The sequence below is a fragment of the Saccostrea cucullata genome, unplaced genomic scaffold (genome assembly GCF_032062105.1).
Source record: "Saccostrea cucullata isolate Sc308-1 unplaced genomic scaffold, CSIRO_AGI_Scuc_v1 ctg8939, whole genome shotgun sequence".
In the NCBI taxonomy this organism is placed as follows: domain Eukaryota; kingdom Metazoa; phylum Mollusca; class Bivalvia; order Ostreida; family Ostreidae; genus Saccostrea; species Saccostrea cuccullata.
In genome coordinates, this window is record NW_026926136.1 from 1 (window position 1) to 27,415 (window position 27,415).

The window sequence follows — 27,415 nt, forward strand, 5'->3', positions numbered from 1 at the left end:
GTCCATTGCATATGCTATGTCTATCATCGCAAAAAAATGAGAGACCCCCCTTCCGAAAATCCTCTGTTCTTTTTTTCAAAATAGTGCCAAGAATTAAAAAAGTTCGCATTACTAAATATTTAATGGAACATGTACTAGCCCTTTATAGGACCATATTCTTAGAATGGCCCGACTCAATTTTACTTTACATCCAATTACAGGATTTTTTTTTCTTCCGTCAACAAATATGCTTAAATTTTAAGGACAAATTTTTCTCTCCACAAATACGGACCCAATAATTTTCCCTGAGTCTGTAGGTCCACTAAACGCCATTTTAAAGAAGGTATAAAATATTTAATTATCTTGATTTTTTTTCTTTACTCTGTAAAATTGTAATTTTGACAAAATGGGCAAATGAAAAAAAAATTATTCATAAAATCACCTACTCTGAATGATTTTATTCCTTTTCAAATGTTGCTCTGCTGTAATGTAAATTGTAAATGTTTAGTTGACAGAGTATACGGGATGGGGGGGGGGGGGGTTGAACAAAAGTAAACGATATCTACGGTATTTGCTAGATATATTATTGTTGAAATATTCAAGTGTTTTTCAAAATGTAAATTGTAGATCTTTGATAGCATATTGATTAATTACAAACAAATCCCTTTTCAAAGTTGCTTTCTACGAGCAACATAACAAGTATCATATTCAACCATCTGCCTTCCTTCACTAAAACGATCTATCCAATCATTGATTAAATTATTAAGAAGTCATTTGTCTTAATAAACTATGAACAATTTCTTATACGTTACTTCAAAGGCATTTTTAAGATATACCATAAATAATATTGTCGTTTGTTTAACGAGTTCCACTGAGACTACCATTTTTCGTCACAAGTACCTGCATAATGACTTCATTTTCACATTGAGAGCAAAACTTTATTCAGCATATGCTATTTATAGAACTTGAGTGTGCACCAAATTTGTTTCTAATCTAAATTGTTGTTTTGTAGATATAGAGATAGTTCGAGAACTTTTTGATCACCCCCGTATAAGTTGATACTAACACAAGGTTTTTCATATCGATTTTATGTGTTTAATTTCTATGTGTTTCATTGGTGATAATTAAACTTTTGATAGATATTATAAGTTTTCTGTGGCAAACTTACAAACTCTTTATTTTAAACTTTGATGGTGCTCATTATTCCTTACATGGAATCAAAGAGTTTATTTCAATACTTTCACTATTTAATAACTGTTCGATAATAATACTAAATAATTACTTCAAGTCACACTATAACACAATTCCTCTTTTAAAAGTGTTCATATTATTTGAAATATTTTGCAACTGTAATTCTCTTCTACATTTAAAGATTGTTATGTCCCTCCATATTAAGAAGAGGTCTGGAAAACAAGATTCTGTGCTAAAAATAGACCACGTGCAGCTATCAATGAACTACTTTCGGGGTTCTTTACACTCTTTTTGAAGACAACGATACCTTGATTGAACTTAAAATTATCATTCAAAAGTGCACAATTTAGACATTTTCTCAACAAATGGTTGTAGAGAGAACATTAATGCACAGTTTGCATATTTTTTGGATTTTTTAAGGCTCTGCTGAATTCTGTAGCTGCGCAGTTCTAAGGAGCATATCAAAAGCATTTTTCTGCAAAAGTATAGATTATATATGCACAACATGCATTCAGTTATGCATAATTATTGTATCTTTAACCTAAGGGTTTAAAATTTGATCAAAATATAATGTACTTTAGCCTTTTGATGAAATGTTTACATTTTGTTCTCAATGCACTAAAGGTGGCCGTACATCCCCCTTAACAACCTTACCCGGTTTCGGTTCAACATACTCAAGGCACTAAACAACATAACCCAGTCTTGGTTCATTATACTTCATTCACTTTACAACATAACCTAGTCTCGGTTCAACATACTCCATTCACTAAACATCATAACCCAGTCTTGGTTCAACATACTTCATTCACTAAACAACATAACCCAGTCCAAGTTCAACATACTCCTTTCACATAACCCAGTCACAGTTCAACATACTCCAGGCACTAAATAACATAATCCACTCACGGTTCAACATACTCTATTCATGGTTCAACATACTCCCCTTAAGAACATTACCCATCCATTGAATATTTATATCAGCATAGCTCTTTTTCTTTAGTCTGACCACATGTACAAACGAAAGCGTAGATTGGTGCAGAACAGCAAAAAGAAAGCATGTCCTGTTCGAATAAAGATTCGTCATGTTGTGAAGTTCTCAATCTATTCAGTAGGTTTTAATGTGCATTATAGATTGCAAAAAATTGTATCAATGCATGTGAATTGTAAATATATTCAGAAAACAGACTCCCTACTGTTTTATCCTTCAGGTCATTTGCTTTACTAAATCTAACGTTACAAGTCCCCCGAGTATATCAGTTTGACGCCTCAACTCATCATAATTAAAGGGGTCACGGAGTATGCCTGCTGGCTCTCCACTGAGATGACCAGACTTCTCTCAGCTCTACTTCCGGGTACCGCAGTACTGTTTGACACCTTAAACATCAAACGGAGTCTGAGATTGCATCAGAATATGCAGCTTACTACCACTTGGCAGAATAGCACACCTTACTGTTCTGCTCAAGTGGACGTTTTAGTATGATTCTGAAGCCTTCATGTATCTAGCTGGGTTTGCCTTTTTGCCAAATATTTTGTTAAATATGTATATGACTTGTGATTTGTTTGTACATATGTTTTGATATTGCATTATACAACATAATTTTAAACTTAAAACTGTCTTAGTTGTTTGTTGACACAAAAATTATATTTATACAAGAACTAATTTTGTTTTAAAGCTATCTGGTGAAGAAAATACACGTTATCATCAGAGGAAACTGGTGAAGATTCTTAAAGAAGACTTTAAGAATTCACAAGCAGAGAAAATTGAACATCGTTTTTATGTACAGTTTCCTGATGTTAAAGATCATAGAGACCATCTGAAAGGAGAGGTAAATAAGTAAAATTTAAATGGTACATGTATTACTTTTCAATTCTGCTACACTATCAGGACCTTACCTTACAAATAAACTACTTTTAGGGTATTAAAGTTTCATGGCCTATTTTCTGATTGCAATAGATATTGCTACAAAAAGAGAATAGTCAAGGATCAATACCTTATGTATTGCTTATTAAAGTTTTCAAATCTGAGTGCTATTTTTCTCCTCCATAATGTTATAAGTACAAACCAGTAGAGCTATAGTCTTACCAGAGATTTTTAACCTCTTAAAGTTTATTGTGAACAGAATAGCTTATTTACTTTTTAAATATAAATTTATTTTTTGGTATCCTCCAGACAATGGACGAAAGACTATCAGATTACATAAAGAAAGTTGTTTTCTGAACGTGGTGTGACAAGTACCCTAAAAATGAAATTGCTTTAAGAGGTATTTTTAAAACAATCAATCTTTCCCAATGCTTCTCTTCCACCAAAGCATAATAAAAGATTCTGGCCATCACTCAAGGATATTTACAATCACATGGCAGCCTCAGCTATGTTAAGGACCGATATGGAAATGTGACCTTTGCACCGTTTTAATATGTATTGCTTCTTTTGAAAAATTTTAACAAAGCAACTGAATACTTGTAGAAAAGGTAATATATCTATCAATAATGGATAGGACTGGGCCGTAGTTATTACCAGTTATATCGCACGTATGAGCTGTTTGTCACGTGACTTGTATAAAAATAGAATTGTTCAGCTGAATGTAGGAAATATAGATAGTGCAAGGGCATACGCTTGTTTTTCAAGAAAGTAATTGATACACATTAAAAGAAGTTTATATCCTCTACCCAAAAAGTGCTGGGAGCTAGTCAGTGCTGTTTGCGAAGTACTTAAAATTTTGCCGAAAATGCTTATAATAGCTAAAAATTTCCACTTCGCTTAAATTCTGTTATAAATAAAATTAATGTTATGCAGACCAGGATCAGCTCCCAGCACTTTTCAAAATATACACTATATGAGCAATAAATATTCCAAATTTCAGTTCAAACAAAATAGTCTACGCCCTTGCACTTATGATGTATATCACGAATACGCTCATTGTTTTAGCGATATTCTCTATATTCCTTATCCCAGTGCAGCTTCAATGCTACTAGATAAATTCATATTCTATACACATTGTATTTAATAAATTATTTTCTTTTAGTTTTAATGATTAGGTCTAAAAATTAGCAATGGTATCATATTTATTTAAGCATTCTTGTAATTATTATACCAGTGAATTTACTCCTCCGGATCACTTGTGCTGCGTAATGTCAAGGCTGATGACGTCATATTTGACAAAAGGCTTTCTTCTATTACTCGACTGTATCGCTATCAAGTATTGCAATTTTACAAGATTTTATGAATAATCGATAAAATAGATAAATTCAGGTTGTAATTTACGCATTATCATGTCGATAATTAATTTTTGTAGCTTGTTAAATTTTAATGACGTCACAATTAAACTTCCAATACGATGTGCAAGGAATGTGAACTCTGACCTTCCTTAACATAGCCGAGGCGCAGTTTTTGAAACTGAGAGATAGCCGTGTTGACCAGGTATAGTTATACCAAATTGCAGATTAAGTCCGCTTTAATTATTATAATGATTCTTATTAATTAAAGTCTATATATATATTTTTTTTTCGAATATTTTATTTTTCCTTTTCTGCGGCCAGTATTCATTCATGGCTATGAATACTGAGGTGGCAGGTAATTTTTGAATGAATAACTGGATAACTGTAAAATCAAACACTGACGAGCAAATTTGTTTTTAATGCCCCTCTTCGAAGAAGGAAAGGCATCTTGCTTTGCTAATGTCTGTTGTCGTTCATTTTTTTGCAGAGGTTGCGCTATTTATGCACATAGTGACAGGAAATTTAATACACAGATTTAACATCAGAATATCTGGCAGTTCTTCATTGGACATGATGTTGTGTTGGCCATTTTTTACAGAATTATGTGCCATTGAGTTTGAAAAATTCCAGTTATTTGGGATGGGGATGGGTTGGGGGCTTAGTGTTTAACAAATATGTAAGACTCTTGTTATGTAAATTTTACTTTTGATTGTTTTATATAAATTAAAAACGTTTTATGTATGACATTAATACAAACATTCCTTTAATTTAATTCTATAAGAAATTGGTAGTTGAAATGGTGGTAGAGCAACGGTAATTGCATAAGGGTGTCCTCAAGGAAGTCCTCAATATTGGACTGATTTTCACTTGTCCCTTTGCGTGGAGGGGAAGAACTTATAAGTTTTCCAGCGTTTTCTAGGCTAGCTTTTGATTGATTTTTGCGAGTTTGTTTTGCCCCGGCCATTTCTTCTTATGTGCAATGTGGCCTCACTATCCAATCCTGTGCCCCACTGCATGTCATAAGTTTCCTCTGAAAAAATGGTGTTACTTGTTGAGTTTTCAAGCTTGGCTTTTACTTCTGATATCTTGTCAAATATTGAAAAAAAAAAACGATCTCCTTATCGTTGTTCCATCCTTATGGATCTGCTATCGTATGCCATAGCCTTTTAGCTTCTAAAGCCGTTTCTGCTTCTCTCACCTTCTTGGCCGCCTCTAGATCGTCAGCACGAATTGCTTTGGTCAGTTGGTATATGTAAGGGTGTTCTGCAGATTTATGATTTAAGCCAAAAAAACATTTATCTCACACGAAAAGAAATTTGAGAGGGATTATTCATTCCTTTAAATACCACCACATCACTGACATCTGTCGTATCCACATAGTGCTGACACTCTTTGGCTCCTGGGGTATGGACAGGTTCCCTGCAGACTCGACAGACTTTGCCCTTCTTTTATTGTTCCTGTGTCCAGTTTCCCAGCAGTTGTATCACTGTACTTTGAGATTCATAGAATTCTGGTTTTTCTGGTATATTCGGCATTTCAATTTAGCGCAGATGGCATTTCTCGGGAGAGATTTTCCATCGGGAAGCGGGTCAATGTAGTGAATTATGTTCCCGTTCAAGACATTGGTCATGCGGTGAGTTTCAGGGTGTCTAATATTTTCATACTTTACTTCGATTCTGATGTTTACATCAAAGGTTTTGAGCATATAAAAAACAGCACTGTCATCAAATTAATTTGTTAATAAGGAAATATAATTATACACCTGCATTAATACTTCAAAAGTCATTTAAAACTAAGGGTCATAAACCCTCTGCTCACTCATTTAAAAGTGTTCTTGAACTTTTATGATTTTACAAAACAATTATATGCTGAATAAAATACAAACAATTTTTAAAGCATGGCTTGCTGGGCAAAATTTGACAAATAAGGCACTTAAACTTAGCAAATTTGTAAAAGAATACTAGACATTTGTGTCATTAAAAGTTGTCTCTCTTATCATAGATTCAATATACCTTAATTTACTTTTGGCAGCCTATCAATAAAATAAAGCAAACAACCTCCATTTCATTTGCATACGGATTCCCAAAACGTACCGTTCACAAAACGAACCGTTCCGTTCAAAGACGAAACGCACCATTCAAAAAGTGTACCGTTCCGTGCATCAACCAAACCGTTCCGTGCTAAAAGCGTACCGAACCGTTCACTAAACGAACCGTTCCATGCACAAAGCATACCGAACCGTACTGTTTGAGTGGTGTAGTACCACGGTTTAGGGTCTGTGTATATATCGTGACAATAAACTCACACCTTTGTTTTGGAAAACTGATGAATCTCTAATAATAGAGAATATAAGTCTATTGGGAATCTTAAAGCACAATTAGTTTTATAAGGGAAAACTGCATGACATCACTTTACAATTTGATTTTTTAAATTTTTGTTTTAATTTTAGAAGGTTGAAAGGTACTGTGTGTATTGCATGGAGACAATTAAAGGAGGAAATCTCCGGAGGCACATAATCAGAAAACATAAAAGTGAGGACGATGTTAAGGTAATAATGCAGAGTTCAAGAAAAGAACAGAATTTGTTTTTTAAAATTAAGAAATTGATTGATTGATTTTATATTCTTTAACGTCCCTCTCCAAAAATTTTCACTCATATATGGAGACGTCACCACTTGCCGGTGGAGATATGCAAATTTTGTCCTAAACTCGGCACTCAGGGCCATTGAGCAATGATGGATCTATTTCGTGCCAGCATGTACGGCGACATGGGACCTCGATTTATACGGTCTCATCCGAGGGACCGGTCTCCACGTTCCGCAGAGGGATTCGAACCCGCGACGTAAGGATCAAGTCCTTTCTTCGTGACTCCCTAGAGCAGACGCTCTAACCACTGCGCCAAGCGGGCGACGAAATGAAGAGAAAAGAAGGTATTTATAATTACAACCTCGAGCACTTGTTGAAGAAAAGGAGTTAATGCATGAAAGAAAACCGAAAATGAGGGAGGTATTCGTGTATCATTTAATGTGTCGGGTGCTGTAGTTTTGACGTCACCCCCCCTCTCTAGCCTACTTCATTTAACGTCCGTTGGTTAAGTGTTTCTGGTTTATTTTGTACAGCAAGTGTTGGTTTGGGAGAAACAATATTAGAAGATGGTCGATGATATGATGAATGTAACTGTCTTCATAGGTGACCAGATGTGTAGCAGGGGTGGGTGGCTCTTTTAGAAATTCAATTTAGTTCATGAAATTGAAGGTGCGATAGATTATCAAAACTCACGCCGCAAATGCAGCCCTAGTGAGATGGAGGGTTCTTGTGGGAAGGAACAAAAATTGTTTAGATTGATTTTTATAGCAAGGATGTAGATGTATGACATACATTCTTAATTAATGATCATTATTTTAGTCACTTTAGAATATTCACGTCTATATGCAAAGTAATATTAAACGGTGTACTATTTGACTTTGTTGTATTTGAATCTGTATTTTTCTTTTCTTGGTTGGAGGAGAATCATCGGCCAAAACATTCGGTCATGAAGGTTGTTCATCAGTTAATCTACCTCCCACATTAAAGAACATTATTCTTGCCTCCCAATCTGCAATTTGAAAAAAAAACAACCCGTCTTTTTTAATTAGTTTGCATGATTTTTTCTCCTTTTCTTTACTTTTGTAATAATTCTTTTTTGTTGGTATACATTATTTTAAAAGCGTCCTTTAAAATCAAATATATATAATAGCTAGTGGCGCTCCTCGCTATTTTCTTTCAACTTTTCTTCCAAGTTGATGAATTTTTCCATGCACGTAATTTGGAAGGGTTGTCCCATCATCAGCGGTAGTCTGGGTAGAGGAAGGGGTTACTCTCTGTATATACTTACTTTCATTATCCATTGGAAGGAATGTACCGGTATCCTTTCTCGAGCTTTTTTTTGGTGATTTTGACCTGGAACGCCTCCTTTAAATTGGATTATCTGATTTGCTCCTACTTTTTCAATTGAGTAGGAGAGTTTGATCTACTTCTGTACATGCATATTGTGGATCTCTTTGTCTTTTAGAAGGCCTTTCTATTCTCTTTTCTTTTGTTAAGGGACTTTGGGATCTTGACAAAACTTTTCCTTAACCCGTCTTAGGAATTTCATCTGCTCCTGTATTTTTCTTTGTAGTCATTCCTGATTCTTTCAGCTTGCTTAGTTCTTGGTCTGTTTTCAGAAGTTTTCTTTTTTGATTCTAGACTCATGGATCTTGAAATGGATTTTGATCAGCCCCTGAATTGTTCTTTAAGGTAATTCCTGATTCTTTCAGCTTGCTTGATCTGCTTCTAAAGGATGTTGATGAATCCGATGAAAAGATTCTTGAGCGAAAACCGATACAAAGAATTATGCATCATAGTGTAGTCTACTTGGTTCCAAGTTATATATAAATCAGACCAGACGATAAAATAACTATTTGAAAAAAAACACAGGCGATTTGGTTTAAAAAAAATAAGGATTGGTCAAATCTAAAAAAAAAATCAAATATTCCAGACTACTCACCACATAGCTTCCTTCTTTCGCTCTCCACAACGAGTGATATTTCAGAGAAACATTTATTAAAATTGTTAGAAAGTCGACACAAAAAGAGTAATGGTGTTGAACGCGTGTAATTCTGTGTGCCCTGAGTGCCGAGCAAAGGCCCAAATTTGCAGCCCTTCACCGGCAATGGTGACGTCTCCATATCAGTGAAATATTCTGGAGAGGGACGTTAAACAGTATACAATCAACAATCATAAATCAATATACTGATATTTGTTATATCAGACATGAGATGTCTGTTATGAACTGTTAATCATGTCACCACTGCTATCTTTTATACATGCATAGGACATGAGATGTCTGTACTATACAGGGGTATAGTTATTCAAACCTGATATGTGTGATATAGGACACGAGATGTATATTCTGAATAAGAGCATAGTTATTCTGAAATCTGCTATATAGGACATGATATGTCTGTTCTGGCCCCGGGATCATGAAGCATCTTAAGCTGAAATCCAAAAATGCCTAAGATGCTGAAATTTTTAAGAAGTCAAGCAGCCCAAAATGAAAATGCTTTCCGATTTTGTATCATCAGCTTGCTGCTGCATGCAAATTATGAGTTTCCTTTAACAAGTTTTAAAGATTTTATAGATAATTGAAATTTTGACTTAAGTCTAAGTCTGTTTCATGATCCTGGGACCTGATATTTAACTTGTAAATCGATCATATTGATATTAATAACTTTTGCAGCTGTTGCAGAAGAACACATAACCCTATTACCTGGGTTATTTATTATTATAAATATTTCATTACAACAGCTGTTATATTTATCCTGTACTAAAAAAATCAAAGAAAATTTTTTTTTTATATTTAATTGAATACCTATTCTTAATGATTGTTTTACTGATTTTTTATTCACGGGTTATCCAAGAACAATGCAGGAAAAGGAGGTTAAGAAGACAATGGGATTTGCTTAGTCAGAGAGTAATCGTGTTTCTTGTTTTCATCTAATTAATAGAAAATATTTTTAAAATTCCCTTATTACCCGAAGATAAAAGTAATCAAAGGAACATGTCAAGAAAATTGCCTTAATCCAAACAGACATATATTTTCAGAGGCATAGTCACAAACTTAAAAGCGGGGGGAGGGGGGGGGTCTTAAATTCCAAAAATTCTTTGATAAGGAAAAAAAATTAGAAGTTCCCCAAACTCGAAAGTTCTATTTGGTTGGGGAATTGTAACCACCTTTTCTCTAAAAAAAAAGTGGGGGCCAACTTTTTTTTGAAGGCAAGTTACTTCCAATTCCAATTTTTCCACAATTTTTTGATCTTAAAATACTGTGGTCCAAAAATGGGGGACTATCCCTTCAATGAATATTCTTCATTAAAAATGGTGAGGCACAGACATAATCTTGCCCCCCCCCCCCCCCCATCTGAAAGTGAAGGCGCTATTGGTCTCGCTGTCCCCTCCCCCTGTAATATACTTTAATGTCAACCAATTTTTCCATTTTCCAAATCATGAAAGGGTACCCTATAATTCACAATTAATGCGTTACAGAAGGTCAGTGTTTGCTCTGCTCACAGATAACCTTTTAAGCAATATTTCTTTTATATTTCGGCAGGTACATTGTATATTTTGGGATTACAATTTTTTCCACAATTTTAGGCTGAACAGTGGTTCACTGATGCGCCTCAGCCACCAACTTGGCAAGCCTTGTTTTAATGTATCTGAAAGGTCATCAGATAAAGTACAAAGTACTTATAAAATATACATGTATACTAGAAGGATAGAAAGAGAGTGAATTTTAGGCTAGAAAAAGTATGCTTTTGTTTATTATGTTTAGTGTTAAATACATTTATCATTTGGTTTTCTGATATATTGATGCATATTAAATACTTTCAAATACAAACATATTTTTCCAGATTTCTTTTATTTTTTAGGTCCCAGGCACATGGAAGGTTACTGCCAAAACGCAGAAATTTTAGATGCCTTTAAAGCAGCAGCAATACGACGTTTGATCGCAAATTAATCTCCTACGTTTATCAGTGTTGCATGGAAGATCGGTCGCAAACTGAGTTTTCCCGGCGACATAAAGCGGACCATTTTGTTTGTTGTTTACGTATTTTTGTAGAGTTTCGTAAATATGAAATACGTCACGCAGCATCGTGTTTTTAAGTCACTCTATTATGACGTCACAATGGAAATCTGCTCGTCTTACTGCCGAAAACAAAGTAAATAAGCCAATCAACACGTGTTTTACAAACCAATTGCATAAGAATATTCAAGTAAAGACTAAACTAGAACTGTCCAATAGGGGGCCAGTTTCATTTGTCACTGATCAGTGTTAAATGGCTAAGAGACAAATAAAGTAAACCGGCGAAAACATTTTTAAAAATGAAAAATTACGCTAAATGATAATCAATTAATTAAGTTTTATAATTTTTTACATTATGTCTTAGTTAGAATTATTCAAAATTCAATTAAAAATAAAACCATGGACTTCATGAGAAATTTTATTTTTCAGAAAATAAAAACAAATTTATATCATATGAATACCGGATCGGCTAAAATATGCAAACAAATAAAGAACATGTCGATCTTGTAAAAAGTATCTGCATTTGCACAGTTGTTTTCTCTTCCCACCATATTTTCTAAATCTGGCGATCTCCTCGTCGGTTATTTCAGACCGGCGCATTCGGCGTACGCCGGCGAACCTTCCCCGGTCAAATGAAGTAACAAGCCGGGTTACGAAAGGTCAAGCGGCTTATTCGGCGTACGTCGGTATGACAAATGAAATCCTACCAGGGACAAATACTCCCCGCTGGGTTTTTCAGAGAAGGTGCCAATTCAAAATACTTTATGAATCTAGATGTTCTTACTTACTTACATTTAATTTGCTTACAAAACTTTGCAGTGAAATATAATTGCTCATCAAGTTTCTTAATGAATGAAACAAAGGTGCAACCAAATGAAACATCAATACTAATTCATTGTAATTCAATAGTAACATTATTTTTTTTATTTCTGCATTTAAAAAATATATTGCAATTATGTTATGTCACTCTGCAAACTTGTTGGGAAAAAAATCATATTATACAAAATCAAATTCATCTTGATAACTTAATATCAAATTTATTTGAAAATAAAGATCTGGTCATGAAGTGCTTTGACAGACAATAAATTACAATTAAGAGAAGAGAGATCTTTAATTCATCGGGTTCAGAGTATTTTTGCAGACAATTTGCAGAACACCGAAAAATAAGAGTTCCAAACACATTAGTAGGGGTGAATATGGTACTTGTAAACAGCTTGAATTTGAGATGACTTTTAAAATTGTGAAGTTTATGGTTTCAGGTAACGTGTGAAATATGTGACCGCTTATATCTGACCTGGGACGAACTGTAAATGATAAGCAAATGAATACTTCAATCACCATCAATGTAGAGAAATTAAGAGAATTTAACACTGGACAGCACGTGGCCGTTAGGGATTACCGCGGGAAAGAGAAATGGACCAGCGGAGAAATCATTCAGCGCTAAGGATCGTTGAATTACGAAATTAAAACACAAACAGGGGGGATTTGGAAGCGACACGCCAACCAAATTAGAGATGCCATATTGATGTATGAGGCCGTCTATCATAAGTAAAAAGAACCAAGAGGACAGGACTCGTCCTTGCCCAACGCCCCGTTGTAAGACATATTCATCCGACATTTTCCCGTTGTATAATATACAAGAAGTTGTGTTCTGAAACGAGTCAAAAAGAAGACGCCATCCTTTTCCATTTATGCCAATGTGAAACAGTTTATAGAACAAGGCCAGCAAAGAATGTTCACTCCTCTCCACGCCTAAATGGCATTGAACTTTTACAATTTTTTTTTAATTTTTTTTTTCAAATTGATTGGTTTGACCAGCTTTACCACAATGCTTACATTTTTTTGTGCAGCTTGCAATTAATTTTAAAAATCATGGCTTACTACAAGTATGAATGAGTGTGAATGATTTGTTTTCCTTCCATCTCAGGGACTTCAACGGATTTTTTTGAATTGTATATAAACACATGTGTAACGAATATGTTCAATTTTATGAACTTATAGGTTGAAAGTTCTTGTAATGATCTTCATATTTATTGTATATAAGTTTTTTTTAGTTTTGTTTTCTATGTTGTATGCTTTTTCTGTGAAATTGACGTATTTTTTTTATTTTCTCATTTTTGGACTTAAGGGTCTAAAGCCATTTGGAGAAGGGTGGAGTTATCATGTTGTAAATTTTGAATTTACCTCCCCCTAGTAAATTCAAAACCTTTGTAGTCAAGAAATCTGTTTTATTAAGTATAATTATAAAACCTAAATTATAATTCTATTTCAATTCTTTTTTTCATATTAAGTAAATTTTTATTTTAAATCTATAAATCATTTCAACTACAGTAAATATTTCTAAGGAAACTTAAATGATACTTTTAACGTTTTAGATAAAATTCCTTTGTAAGAAAACTTTTTATAAAGCAAAGGACAAGATAGGGTAGCAGCCGAATCTGGCCCCTTATTTGATATAAAAATCAGAACACTGGTAAAACTGTGATAGTTTGTTGTTAAGAATTTAAAATGATGCTTACTTCAAGACAAGCATTAATTTTGATTCAAAGCCTACATGGAAGCCACTAGAGGGTGCAGAAATAGGACATTTTCCCGAATTTCCTCAATTCTGGTGGAATTTCATCTTATTTGGGATACATTTCTCTTCGGAAAACATAGAGCACACGCTTGCTTATCTGAGATTTTTACAAATATACTGCATTCGAAATCAGTGTACAAAATATATAAATTTGGTAGATAGGCAAGCGTGTGCTCTATGTTTTCCAAAAGAAAATGTGCCGGTAAAATTAGTGAAAAATTGCATAAAAATGAGAAATTTCGAAAATTGACCTATTTCCTGACCCCACTGTCACCCCTGTATTTCCTAAATCTTAAAACTCTTTATGTGGTAGGGATGAAAACAGATTTTCATGGATAAACTGTTGGATCATTCTGAAAGACACCCCAAATCGGGGGCCAAATACTGTTCTTACCATATCTTGTCCTTTACTCTAAGTCAATAGATCAGGAAATTGTTTATCTTTCTCAACCTTTGGCATGCAGTTTTTTTGGTTACTTCAGTTGGTCATCCAAGGGTGTTTATAAAACATCACTTCCGGGTTAAAAATATATTGTAAGAAAGGATCACACTAATACGATTGCGACATGGACCTTGCTTTACTCTTTCATCTATTTTACTCAATTTTGCTATGTTTGTTTGGCAGATTTATAGTGTTAAAATTCAATCACTGCTGATATAGCCGTAAGCTAAGTAGAATAAGCCTCCTAGCCGGTGAGGTCAACTGAGTGCACTTTTTATGCAAATGAGGTCAAAAATACTGGATTCTGATTGGCTAAGCCGCTGACTGGGTCGAGGCAATGCACTTTGGAGCTGGGGGGGGGGGGGGTTAGGGGGTTCAACGGAGTGCAGCCCCTGTGGGGGGGATTAGGTGGGTCAACGAAGTGCAGATTAGGCGGGTCTGTTGGGGATAGGGAGTTCAACTCAGTACAGTCCTTGGTGGGATAAGTGGGTCATTTCATTATATATAGCCCCCCTAAATACAGGGGGTGTGTTAACATTAAACTATATACGCTGCTACTACGACCTGTTGCATCATCTTTTTATACCTGTTGCATCATCTTTTTTATACCTGTTGCATCATCTTTTTTATACGTGTAGCATCATCTTTATATACCTGTTGCATCACCTGTAAAGGGGATCGTGTGCAAAAAACTTAGTGCAGATTAGGGGGTCTGTGGGGGATAAGTGGGTCAACTCAGTACAGGGCCCCTAGGGGGGCTAGGGGGTTCAACTCATTACATAGCCCCATGTCAAATACTGTGTTTACACTGTATATATATTTTTTTTACTATACGCTGTTACTATATTGTATCATCTTTTCATACCTGTTGCATCATCTTTTCATACCTTTTGCATCATCTTTTTAATTCCTGTTGCATCATCTTTTTATACCTGTTGCATCGCCTGTAAGGGGGCCATGTGCAAACAATATACGATACACCTACCTGACTACACAGGTAAATACTTAGCAGCGATTCAAGTTATACCTTTACCTACGTTTTATACGGGGGTATAAATGAGAACAAAAGTCTGATCCTTTCTTCACAATCGACTATCATGTCAACCCTGATACACCCTCACTCTCTGATTTTAGATGGGTATGATTGTTAAGTACGATGGGCACAAAACCACGAAGAATCTCTACCCCCGGAGGCAGACCAAGTATTTCAGGAAGCCAGTACTATCATGTAAACCCCTCAGGATTTGTGGTTACAATGCCTAACCTTATCACATCATGCGACAACCATGGGGAGACTAGCTACCATACATTTTCTATGTCGGACATATGAAAATAATTCTGCCTCAGAAATGGTACGGACTGAACCTGACCCCTTATTTCGGAAAGCCTTACAGTTTCCTGACCCATCCCCAAGCGGGCAAAGTGATTTTACTATGGCAGGACACAGATGCAATGGAGAAACTATGTATTCAATAGGGAATGAAATACCTGGAAATTTCACACAGGCTAAAAAATCCTTGACTTTTAATACCAGCCTCAATCAAATCTACGAATTATCCCCGAAGACCGGAGAAGTCCCTGGAAGTAATTAGTAGAGGATCGAATACGCTTTCGGAGGAGAATTCGACAGTTAGAAGCATAGTTAGTTTTTAAGAAATAAAAATAAATAAAAAATCATGTAATACTACATCAGTGTTATGTTATTGCATGACGCTATATATACATTCGGGTTCGGCCTTTCCCCCTTCAATTTTGCTTTCTCACTGTGGTGGGCGTGTTTACCAAATGCCATTTTTTTTTTCTTTAAGCCAATCGCATTGTTTACCAAATGCCATTTTTTTTCTTTAAGCCAATCGCATTTGATCACGTGATTGGTTTTTCCATGTTACGCATGCGATTGTTTCGCATGTTTATAAATACAGGCCCTTCGTGTATTCAGTATCATTCCTTTGTGACTGATTCCTTATCTAGACAGAAGAAAAAAGAAAAAGAAAAAGGCAAAGTTTTTCCAGGAATTGAGGAATGCTCCAAGCATCCTCGTGGAGAATCACATACATGTATTGATCAGGCGAACAGATACTAAGGAAGTTATGTTGGATCTCAACATGGCCAGTATGCAGATTGATTTTAGACAGAGGAGGGCTCACCCCTACAGGAGGAGGAGGAGTTCACCAGATCGCCGCCCCACCACCCCCGTCGTCCACACCTGCTGCTGCTCCGACCCCCCACCAAACCAGAGCCATGAACGAGGGCCGAATTCCCCGCTTGGGCTTCTCTGTCCCGACCCAAACGATTTAATGCAGTTTATGCTTAACTGAAGGTGAGCCTAACAACTTTGTGTGCGGGCGCTGCCTGCAGCGCCCAGCCTGTACCCTATGTGCGGCCCGGATCCTGGAAAAGAGAGTTTTCCGTGTCCCCTATGCAGAAATGATGAGTTAATCATCAATCATCCCCTGGGGCGAAGACCCGAGTTTGGAGGGACCCGGGATTCGGATGACAACTTTGGCACCATGGTGGAGCGACTGTTAAACGCTTACGGACCCACCGGGACGCCTTGAACCAAAAATGTAAAAAAAAAAAAAAATTAAAAAAACCAACCCAAAAAAAACTAACCTTACAAAAATAACAAAAAAAGTCCTTTTATGGGCTACCCAATTGATTCGAAAAGATGCCTTCATATACATTCAAAAGAGAAACGTATTGTGTGTGTCTTAGAAAAAAAAGATTATCTTTTTTTTAAAAAAATAAGAAACGATTGTATCTTAGAAAAAAAAAATTTTTTTATACAGACAAAGAAAAGAAACATTGTGTGTGTTTCTCTCAAGTTATAACATCAGGCCAAACTTTATAACTTATCAAAAACTTAACTTTAATTTTTTTTATATTATTTATTTTTTTTGGTAAACTCCCCTTATAGTTTTTAAGAAATAAAATTTAGAAAATAATGTAATACTACATCAGTGTTATGTTATTGTATGACTTCATATACAGTCGGGTTCGGCGGCCATGGCGAATCTCGGCAAGATTTTACCCCAGTGAAAAAGGCTTGTCATCCACCCTGTAGGTCATTTAAAGCTGTTTCACATTGTTTATGATTGTGATTATGTTATAACTCACCTATATGTTTAATGTCAACTATGCTAAATAACCCATTTCTGTGTAATTTGAGAGAATGTTTTTGTCATGTGCTTAAAGTATGGCCTGCTATTCATGTCATCATTTGAAGTCCATCCTCAAATAAATCTGTCTTTAAAAAAATACATTTTACAAATGACATTTAATATGATAAGGGTATAGGAATCCATATAAGAGATATTATTTTGCATAACATTTATAAGAGGCATTGTCTTATGTAATTTAAATCATAATAACAAAAATGGGTTTTATTTTTCTATACAGTCCTCAACCTGGAAGATACGTTTTGTTCCTAACCATCTATAATCCATTCTCTATGAATTTAAGCGTGCTGGCTGTTGGTCTTCCTTTGGAAAATACACAGTGAATCAATTATGATAAAAACACAACAAAATTTGAAGATTTTGACACAATTTCTATTGGTTGAAACGAAATGTACAGTTGTTAATCATTAGCATAAAAGTGATGCATTAGACCATGTTTACCACAGATAGCACCTACTGGATTGGTATACATTGTAAAGTATTTCGGCCCCAATACAAATCCCTGTGGAACACCAAAATTCATAGTAACTTGATTAGATAGCTCTCTTTCAACACAAACAGTTTGTTGTCTACCATTAAGGTACGCTGAAATCCAGGAAACGTGATAAGTGTGCTATGTTTAACAGACCGACTCCCCCTATGAGAGTGAAACAGAGGATGAAGTTGATGAACCTATATAATTAGGAGAAAGTCTTCCAGGAAAAAGACACGCCCTCCAGCTGCAATCATTCCTGGGCCTTATCTACGCCTATTGTTGCCAGACAAGCATCCCCGCCACATCTACCAACTCTTTTTTTTTCACATCACCTTCAAGTGCATCAGGTCAGTAAAACAAACTAGAACTGTACAAAATACCCCCGCTGGGTTTTTCAGAAGTAAGTTTTTGCATAATAAAGGTATGTATCAAACACAAATTATAAAATTTTCTTCTAGTGACCTTGAACTTCCCCAAATGACCTTGGGTCAAGGTCATGACACACCCTTGGGTCATAGGCAATCTTTGACTGAAATAAGAACCTACCAAGTTTATCAATAAGAAAGATATGAACCGGACACGAATTATTAAATTTTTCTTCCAGTGACCTTGAACTTCCCCACATGACCTTGGGTCAAGGTCATGACACACCCTTGGGTCATGGGCAATCTTTGTGTGAAATGAGAACCTACCAAGCTTATCCATAAAAGATATTTGTCAAACATGAATTTTGAAATTTTTCTCCCAGTGACCTTGAACCTCCCCGAATGACCTTGGTTCAAGGTCATGACACACTCTTGGGTCATGGGCAATCTTTGTGTGAAATGAGAACCTACCAAGTTTAACCATAAGAAAGATATGGACTGGACACAAATTATGAAATTTTTCTTCCAGCGACCTTGAACTTCCCCAAATGACCTTGGGTCAAGGTCATGACACACCCTTAGGTTATGAGCAATCTTAATGTTGAGTAGTAGATTCTAATGTCCCTCAGTAAGAAAGATATGGACCGGACACGATTGCACAGACAGACAGACAGACGGACAAGGTGATTCCTATATACCCCCCCCCAAACTTCGTTTGCGGGGGGTATAATAATCGTAGCTTAGCTGATATCATGAAACTTATATATTGAATAAAAGTTGATGTCATTAACCATATTGATGTCTTTTTTGTAAGAAAATTTATAATTTCATGGACTGCAAGTAAAATTATGTTTTCAGCATTTGAGAGAAAATTAATTTCATCCATAGAAGAAGTAAAGGTTCAGGGGAAGTTAAAATCAAGTTTGTTGCAGATTATATCGAAAAGGCCTTAGACAAAGAAGAGGCTTTTTTTCAATAAAAAAAAACTCACTTTATCCTTCAGCTTGGGTGAGGTAAAAAAATCACTTGTTCTTGCACTTTATCGTTACGTAAAATGTTTAAATGCCCTCAATCCTTTCATTTATACTTTCTATAGAATAAAGCTATATAATAGTTGACGGGGTAACATAAAAGATTCCGACATCACATCTTGTCAAGATATTCCCAACAGGACAACTTGTCAAGATATTCCCAACAGGACAACTTGTGCTGATATTGCAGATGTAAACTGCTACTGGTTTGGAGATCAAATTATAAATTAGTTTATTATTAATAATTAACATGTTTTTATCTTCATTTCAGACATGCAGAAAAGGACACACTATAAAGAAATGGTGCCTGGTGCCAGTATTGAAAAAGAGGATGAACGGTGACGATTTCCAGTTTGCATCTGCTGTTAAGCTGTCGGGGAACAACTTCCTTAAAAGATTTCTCTATTTACCAAATTTATTAACCTACCTGCAATCAGCAACACAACATTTTATAAGATTCAAAAGACATACCTAATACCATCAATTGATGAACTTTGGTCTGAAAAACAGGAAGAAACCATCAATCTTTTTCTTGGTCAGGAATTTGTAATTCTTGGTAAATAAAGTATCACTGGGTGAAAAAACCAGTTTCCCAATGTGGGAAACCTTATGGAAACCTCAAGATTACATTATGTTTCCTTGTTGTTTCCGGCGGAACACTGGGTTTTTCCCCCTTGATTCCGTGCAACGGAAACACCCTACGCTCCGATTCCATTAGGTATCCCGAGGCTTGGAATCCTGTGGAATCGTGAGGTTTCCCTTGATTCCGTAAGTCTCCCGTACGGGAATCTTAAAGATTCCACTGGTTTCCGCGTTTCGGGATACCTAATGGAATCGGAGCGTAGGGTGTTTCCGAGGATGGGAAACTAGTCGAGAATCTCAAGGATTCCATGTTTTGGAAACCACTTGGATACCATATGGAAACCTGAAGATTCCACTGGCTTCCGTGTCTCGGAATACCTTATGGAATTGGAGCGTAGTAGTTTCCGAGGATGGAAAACTAGTCGGGAATCTTAAAGATTCCATGAATAGGAAACTGCTTGGATTCATGTAGTAAACCTCGAGTTTCCATAGGTTGGAAACTTAAGGGAATTGAAAGGTAGTAGTTTCCGTATCATGGAAACTTATAAGGAATCTTTGGGTTTCCCTTGATGGAATCTAAATAGATTTATTGGAATAAATATATTTTTTTCTTGATGAATTTTCTTTAAAATCTCATACTGGAATAAACTTATGAGAATCTTCCAAGTTTCTCAGGTGGGGTTACATTTGTTATTGAATATTGATGAGTGAACCTTGAGGATATAGTAAACAGCAAAACAAATTTCAAATAAGATGACATTTGTATTCTCAGAAATTATATTAATAATACTACCTATTCAAATTCACAACAAAGAAAAATTTAAGTTACTCAATTCAGTTTCTTAAGTATTATTCGAACAAAATAAATCTATGAAAAAGTATAACAAATTTTAAAGATATATCAAAGCATCAACATTGTATATGTACAACATAAAAAAAAATCATGGCTTGCTTTTAGTTACTATTATAAAAAAAATACAATATTTTATAAATTAAAACCAAATTAGTGACTATTGACATTCAGGGACTCAATTAAGTTACTACAGCATTATAAAAAATAAATCTATGAAAAAGCACAACAATTTTTTACAGATATGTCAAAATATCAACACTGCATCTGTATGTAAAACAAAAATACAAACATGGCCAGATGCTTTAGCTGCTTTTATATAAATATTTTATACATGAAAACCAAATTAGTGACTATTGATATTTATGCCCTGTTCACATGGAGAGTTTAATTCGAATTAAACATAAAGTTACTGCGAATTGGCATTCACACGGAGAATTTAATGCGAATTAGTCCCAGGAAAATGGGAGCCTGACCCTCTTTGTTGAGTCTTCGTCATCAGTCTTCTCAGGTGAAGTAATGTCCAACTGAAGGCACTCCGTCAAGTTCTTTTTAGATGTTGGGGTCCATGACTCGTCTAGATAAGATGTTCCATGGTCTTCTTTCTTCTTTCCAGTTCCTGAAGGAAAAAGCGCATAGTTAATCTGACTTAATCATACAGACTTTTTAAAAAAATATCTGTACAAGTCTCAATGATAATGAACTATGTGACCTTATTTTTGTAGAAATACCCATTGACACAAAATATAAATTTTAAAGAATATTTAATTCCTCTACAACCCTGCTATACATGATGAAAGAAGACTGTTAATTAACAAATATCTTTGAAATGTAGGCAAATTAATTTAAAAATAAATCCCAAAAGATCACTTTTTCCTATAGGTTTTTGGTAAATTAGACTTACTGAACGCTTTCTTTTGCTTTGTTTTGACTGCTGCCTGTGAAGATCAGTCTTTCCATTCTCCCGTCTCCGTTTCTTATGTTTGTCATTAGTAATGACATTGCTGAATGCCTCTAAAATATATAAAAACTCAAATATAACAAACTGAACACAAAAAAAGAAACAAAAAAACACCACAATGATCAATCTTAGGGGAGTCTCTATGTTGTCACAACATGCCATACTCCCAGTTGAAGCCCCGTTTTGTTCTGAAATGCTTTTTTGATATGTTTCTGTCTTAGACAAATTCACCTATAACTGATAAATCACCGGGTATAGCTCAACATGCAATATTGAAATTGGATGCATCTCCTCTAGGCAACAAGAGTGGCCAATGTACGATTGTACCCCTTCTTAAAACATGAATTGTTTGTCATATTTTCAATTTGACAATTTTGACTTTTTTTGTTAATCAAAAATATATTTACAAACTTATTAAAATAAATATAAGTTAGTAGGATACTGTATGTGCCTCATTTCCCAGGAAAATGTTCAAAAAGACATTGGACTATTTGTGAGCAGAAATCTCACATCTAAGGGCTAAGCTCTTTAGTGCGCAGTGTTTAGAGCTTCCTTAAACTCAACGAAATACTAACCAGCTGGAATCAGTAAATATGTATTTAATTTTCCTATCTTCATTGATATCGAAGTTCTTTCCTGTTCAATTCAGGTTTGAGTTAAACAAAGTTTGACTGTATGTATTAGTTTAATGATGTATGTCAATCACGACAATACACACATATCATTGAGGGGGCATATGAATTCAGCCCTAGCTTTTTTAGATTGAATTAACTACCACTTACCAAATGATCACATCCTGATTCATCAAACATTCATATGATTTAATCTCACTGGCTTTCTTTTAAAGTCAGTTTTCTTCTCTCTGAAAGGATAAGGATATATTATGTTCATGTACTATTGCATTCTAATTTAAACTAAGTATGTAATTTAGCATCAGGCATCAGCAACTACATATGTACCAGGATGGGAGAAAAACCTGAATATTAAACAAAATTTCAAGCATCGACTTGTTTGTACCATTCTACTTTTCTAATGTTGGGACCACAAACAATATTCGTTATTACCTAACCTACTGTATTATTTGTAATTAGGCATTTTCAACTGTTTCACACAGTCACAGAATGAACTGTTGTCTGTTCAAAGCATCATTGTGAAATTCAAGATTTTTGATGATCACGACATCACTATTTCTGAATCAGTCTTCGACAAATCCCGGGAGTCGGATACCCGGGACCTGGTAAAATTGGAAGCGGGCATGTGGAAATTGTACAATTACAAGCCCGAAGGGCATGTAAATTCTAAGGTAGAAGCCTCGATATAATCAAATTGAATATGAACAATAAAATCAATTGTACTTTAAAGTCTTTGATTTTTCCATCTAAAGTGAAGTACAAAATAAAATTTTACTGACAGTTTAGTTTACTATGCTTTCCAAGGAACTCTTCTGCAAAGGAGACACAGAAAGTGTCCAGGTTGAAAACAAATGGCGAGACAATAAATATTGACAGAATGGATTTCTTCATATCATTTCCTTGGCATGAAAAGGCAAATAAGAATAATATAACTTGATAAAACTTTGGGCATGTAAATATTTCTTCGGGCTAATGTTATTGATGATCACACCTGCCTGAAGGGCACGTGTTAAAAAAAAAAGGTTTGTCGAAGACTGCTATTTACCTACGTTATAATTAATTAAATTGAAATAAAACACACAAACAATCAATTTATTAAGTATTACTCTGAATTATTAAATATTAATTTAATCTTTATGTTATGTGTTCAGCTAATTCATAGACAAGTATGTGAATAAACAGTTCTTAAAACTCTTTATTGATTGTCTGCGTGTTTTTATTCCAATTTAATTTATTATATAGTAAGTTGGTAATAAAACACTTATTCAATGACTATTCAGTAAAACAGGGGGAAAAAATGAACATGACCTCTCATACATGGTTCCTATTCTTCACTGCGGGTCAATATCACTTGACATAGGTCCTTATAACTTCATGTTGGCCTACACAGGTCAATAATTGTGAAATAACTGATAATTCAAGCTGATGATTCATTTGCATTACTTGATATACTATCAATATTAATTCACTATGTAGGCTTTTCTTTTATAACATCTTCATCTCAGCAGGTCAGACATTAGAAAATTTTTCTTTTGAACAGTAAAGTATTTCAATATACTAACTTATTCTCTTCAGATAAGTGGACAGGCTTTCGCCTACATCCACTTTTTAAATGTATGTTTTCCTACATATCATTCTCATGCATATGATTAAGGGTTATGCTTAGTACAATCTATTTCAACTGTTCTGATAATGTTTATCCTTCATGAATAATCGGATAGTTGCGATTGAAGACACTTTTCTAAAAATATCGATGCTTTTTTCATAATTTTGAAACAAAAATAGCTCATCTATACCTTGTCATAAGTCATAAGTTCCAAAACATCAAAAAGTTGGCTATCCGAGATCGAGAACACATGAATTCAAACCGGATATACTTCATTCTGTACTTAACTACGAAACCGTGCTCGGTATAAATATTATCATCCGAATAAATAGAGGTGGTAAAAATTAAAAAATAAATTAAAAAATTCGCTTTAAAAGAACTCATTTGTACACACACAGAGAACTTTTATATTGAGCATTCATTTTATTAAAAGGCGAAACGTAGCCATTTTACAACATACAGTATGGAACACATACATGTACGGTGCTTTGAGGCCTACGTTGTCTATTTATTGCATGGAATTAAATCAAGTATGTCATATCACTCAAATTTCCCTTTCATTTCTTGCAATATATGTACTAAAGTCTAAGAATTTTAGATATTCTAACTTTTCAAAATGGCGTCAGAACAAAAGTTGTCTACGACAGTGAAGATTTGGGGCCAATATTACAATTATTTACCGTAAAAAATTAACAAAAATATACGTACACTAATCCTTGGTTGTTGTTCCTTGCATTTATCACAGTCTCAAAGATACTGGGTGGTGAAAGCATCATTAACTTTTCACATTTACCAGCTGCTTACACCTTCTTCTTCGTCCTTCTCAATCCTCGAAAAATGGCGCCTCGGTAAATTGACCAATGAAAATAAAGTAAATTTCAAGTTGGAAATTAGTATGAGATATAATTTCAAAGTTTCCCTACCCGGGAAACATGGGAGAAACTACAGATTGATGGCTTCCATGTCGGGAATCTTTAAGGAAACCACTGAGGCATGTTTCCATGGTTTCCTGTCTTGGGAAACTTACGGGAAACCACAGGTTGATTGTTTCCATGTCGGGAATCTACATGGAAACCACTGAGGCATGTTTCCACGGTTTCCTATCTTGGGAAACTTACGGGAAACCACAGGTTGATTGTTTCCATGTCGGGAATCTACGTGGAAACCACTGTGTGGTTTCGATAAAATGGAAACTATATGGAAACTACTGATGTCACGATTCCCATATGTTTCCATCGGGTTTCCAAATTTGGGAAACCTGGTTTTTCATCCAGTGTATGTGTTTTGTTGTCTAGTCTGTGTAGGTATATGTGTTTACATGTCGTTAAAGTATGAACAATTGGAACACTAACACTTTCTCTGCAGAGACCGAAAAAAACGAAAGAAGAGGTTGTAAGGGTTTCAGTCAGGGGAGTTCCTCTTTCTGTAGAGGACTCGTGTGTAATAAATAAGCTTGAAAAGCTTTGAACCAAGCTTACACCTGAAATTAAATATGAGAATATCCGCAACCCCACCACCCTTAAAAAAAATGACAGAAATTTTAAATGGTTATCTTTTTTTGTATAAGAAACTAATGCTTAATGGCAAATTCCTGCCAAAAAACAGTGAATGTGCTGGGCTAATATGCACCATTTCACATCAGGGACAACCGGTAAAGAAGTAATCCTTGAGATGCACTTTTTGTTGGTGCGAAGATGATAATCGCTTCGATTGTGAGTATGAGACTTGTTGCAAGAACTGTAAGAAAACAGGGGATGCTCACTCCTCCATGGCACCTGATCCCACCTCTGATGTTTCGGGGGTCCGTGTTTGCTCTGCTCTTATTTTGTATATTTGTTAAATGGACGTTGAGATTGAATACTGTTCGTTATTCCATATCCTTCTGGTCACACTCCAGGAGACTCAAAATGTTCAAGTTTTGATAATGGCGAGAAACAAGAGGCCCACGGGCCTTATAGGTCACCTGAGCATTCTGCAACAACTTTCCAGTTATTGAATTTGATTCATGTTTTAAGCAAGATGCTATATGGCATTCACAATTTTGAAAGAGGCACCATTGATCATCATAACAATACACTTAGCAGTTGCTTAGCTTGGTTTATTGATTTGAAAATGTCCAATAATAAGTTCATAGGATCTTCATGAACGTTTCATGAACAATTGGTGAATAAAATTCATGAATTATTCATGATCACCTCGCAAGGGTACTGAATACCCATACGCAAGGTAGGGGAACAAAAATGCATTCCAACTATTCAGTAATATTTAGCAATAATCAGTAGTGCCCCTAACACTGTGAAATAAACCCCTGACCTTAGGTCCACGCATTGCACAAATTTTAAAAAGGCACCCTTAAAATTGCCTATCAAAAAATAAATAAATGTTTTAAGAATACAAAGGAGCAGATTTCAAACAATTAATTCATTTTCAGTATATAAGTAGAGCCCGCAACCCTGACCCTGGGGCCTTGAAATTCACAATTCTACAAGATTAGGGCCCTTGCTCATCAATAACTATATTAGGTAGTTAATCTGCTTCATACCCAGAGACTGAGAAGAAAATTTTCAAAGATTTAATGTATATTCACTATATAATCAATAGAGCCCCCTCCTCCCCCAACACCAGAACCTCTGACCCTGGGGCCATATAATTCACAATTTTGGTAAAAGCATGCTTGCTCATCATAACTATGCAGAGAAGAAGATTTTGAAAGAATTCATGTATTTTTACTATATAATCTATAGAGCCCCGCCCTAACACCAGAACCCTTGACCCTGGGACCATAAAATTCACAATTTTGGTAAAAGCACTCTTGCTCATCTTAACTATGCACTTAGTTAGTTTATTTAATACCTAGGAGCAGAGAAGAAGATTTTCAATGAATTCATGTATTTTTACTATATAATCTATAGAGCCCCCCCCCCCCCAACACCAGAACCCTTGACCCTGGGGCCATAAAATTCACAATTTTGATAGAGGCACTCTTGCTCATCATAACTATGCACTTAGTTAGTTTGTTTAATACCCAGGGGCAGAGAAGAAGATTTTCAAAGAAATCATGTATTTTAACTGTATATAATCAATAGAGCCCCGCCCTAACACCAGAACCCCTGACCCTGGGGCCATAAAATTCACAATTTTGGTAGAGGCACTCTTGCTCATCATAACTATCTACTTAGTTGGTTTATTTAATACCCAGGAGCAGAGAAGAAGATTTTCAAAGAAATAATGCATTTTCACTATATACTTATTTAGCCCTGCCCTAGCACTAGAACCCCTGACCCCAGGGCCATGAATTTCACAATTTCTGTAGAGGACTCATTGCTGATTACAATCATGCAAACAGTTTGACTGCTTGATGTCCAGGAGTAAAGAAGAAGATTTTTAAAGATTGCATTAATTTTAGTGGTTTTGGCCCCACCCCTCAGGCCCCAGGGGGGCAGGGATTATGAAATTCACAATTTTTGTTCCCCTTCACTCATAGATGCTTTGTGCCAAATTTAGTTAAAATTGGTTCAGTGGTTGCAGAGAAGAAGCTGAAAATGTTCAAAAGTTTACGAACGACGTACGACGCACGACGTACGACGTACGACGAACGACGACGGACGAAAACGGATAGCAATAGGTCACCTGAGTTTACTCAGGTGACCTAAAAAATCATCGCTTTCAGCGGGTATGAAGATATTCTTTCTTACTTATATCTTTGTGACATCAACATCTTTTGA

At 35.3% G+C, this 27,415-nt stretch overlaps 1 long non-coding RNA gene across 1 annotated transcript; it reads right to left on the reverse strand.

The window, feature by feature from the left end:
• Positions 1-20,427: 20,427 nt before the first annotated feature.
• On the reverse strand, positions 20,428-23,972 carry LOC134270907 (uncharacterized). The gene is made up of 4 exons (XR_009992908.1): positions 23,881-23,972; positions 22,235-22,314; positions 21,396-21,505; positions 20,428-21,110 (listed from the first exon to the last, which is right to left on the reverse strand). It is a non-coding gene; the product is annotated as an uncharacterized LOC134270907 (long non-coding RNA).
• Positions 23,973-27,415: the final 3,443 nt, after the last annotated feature.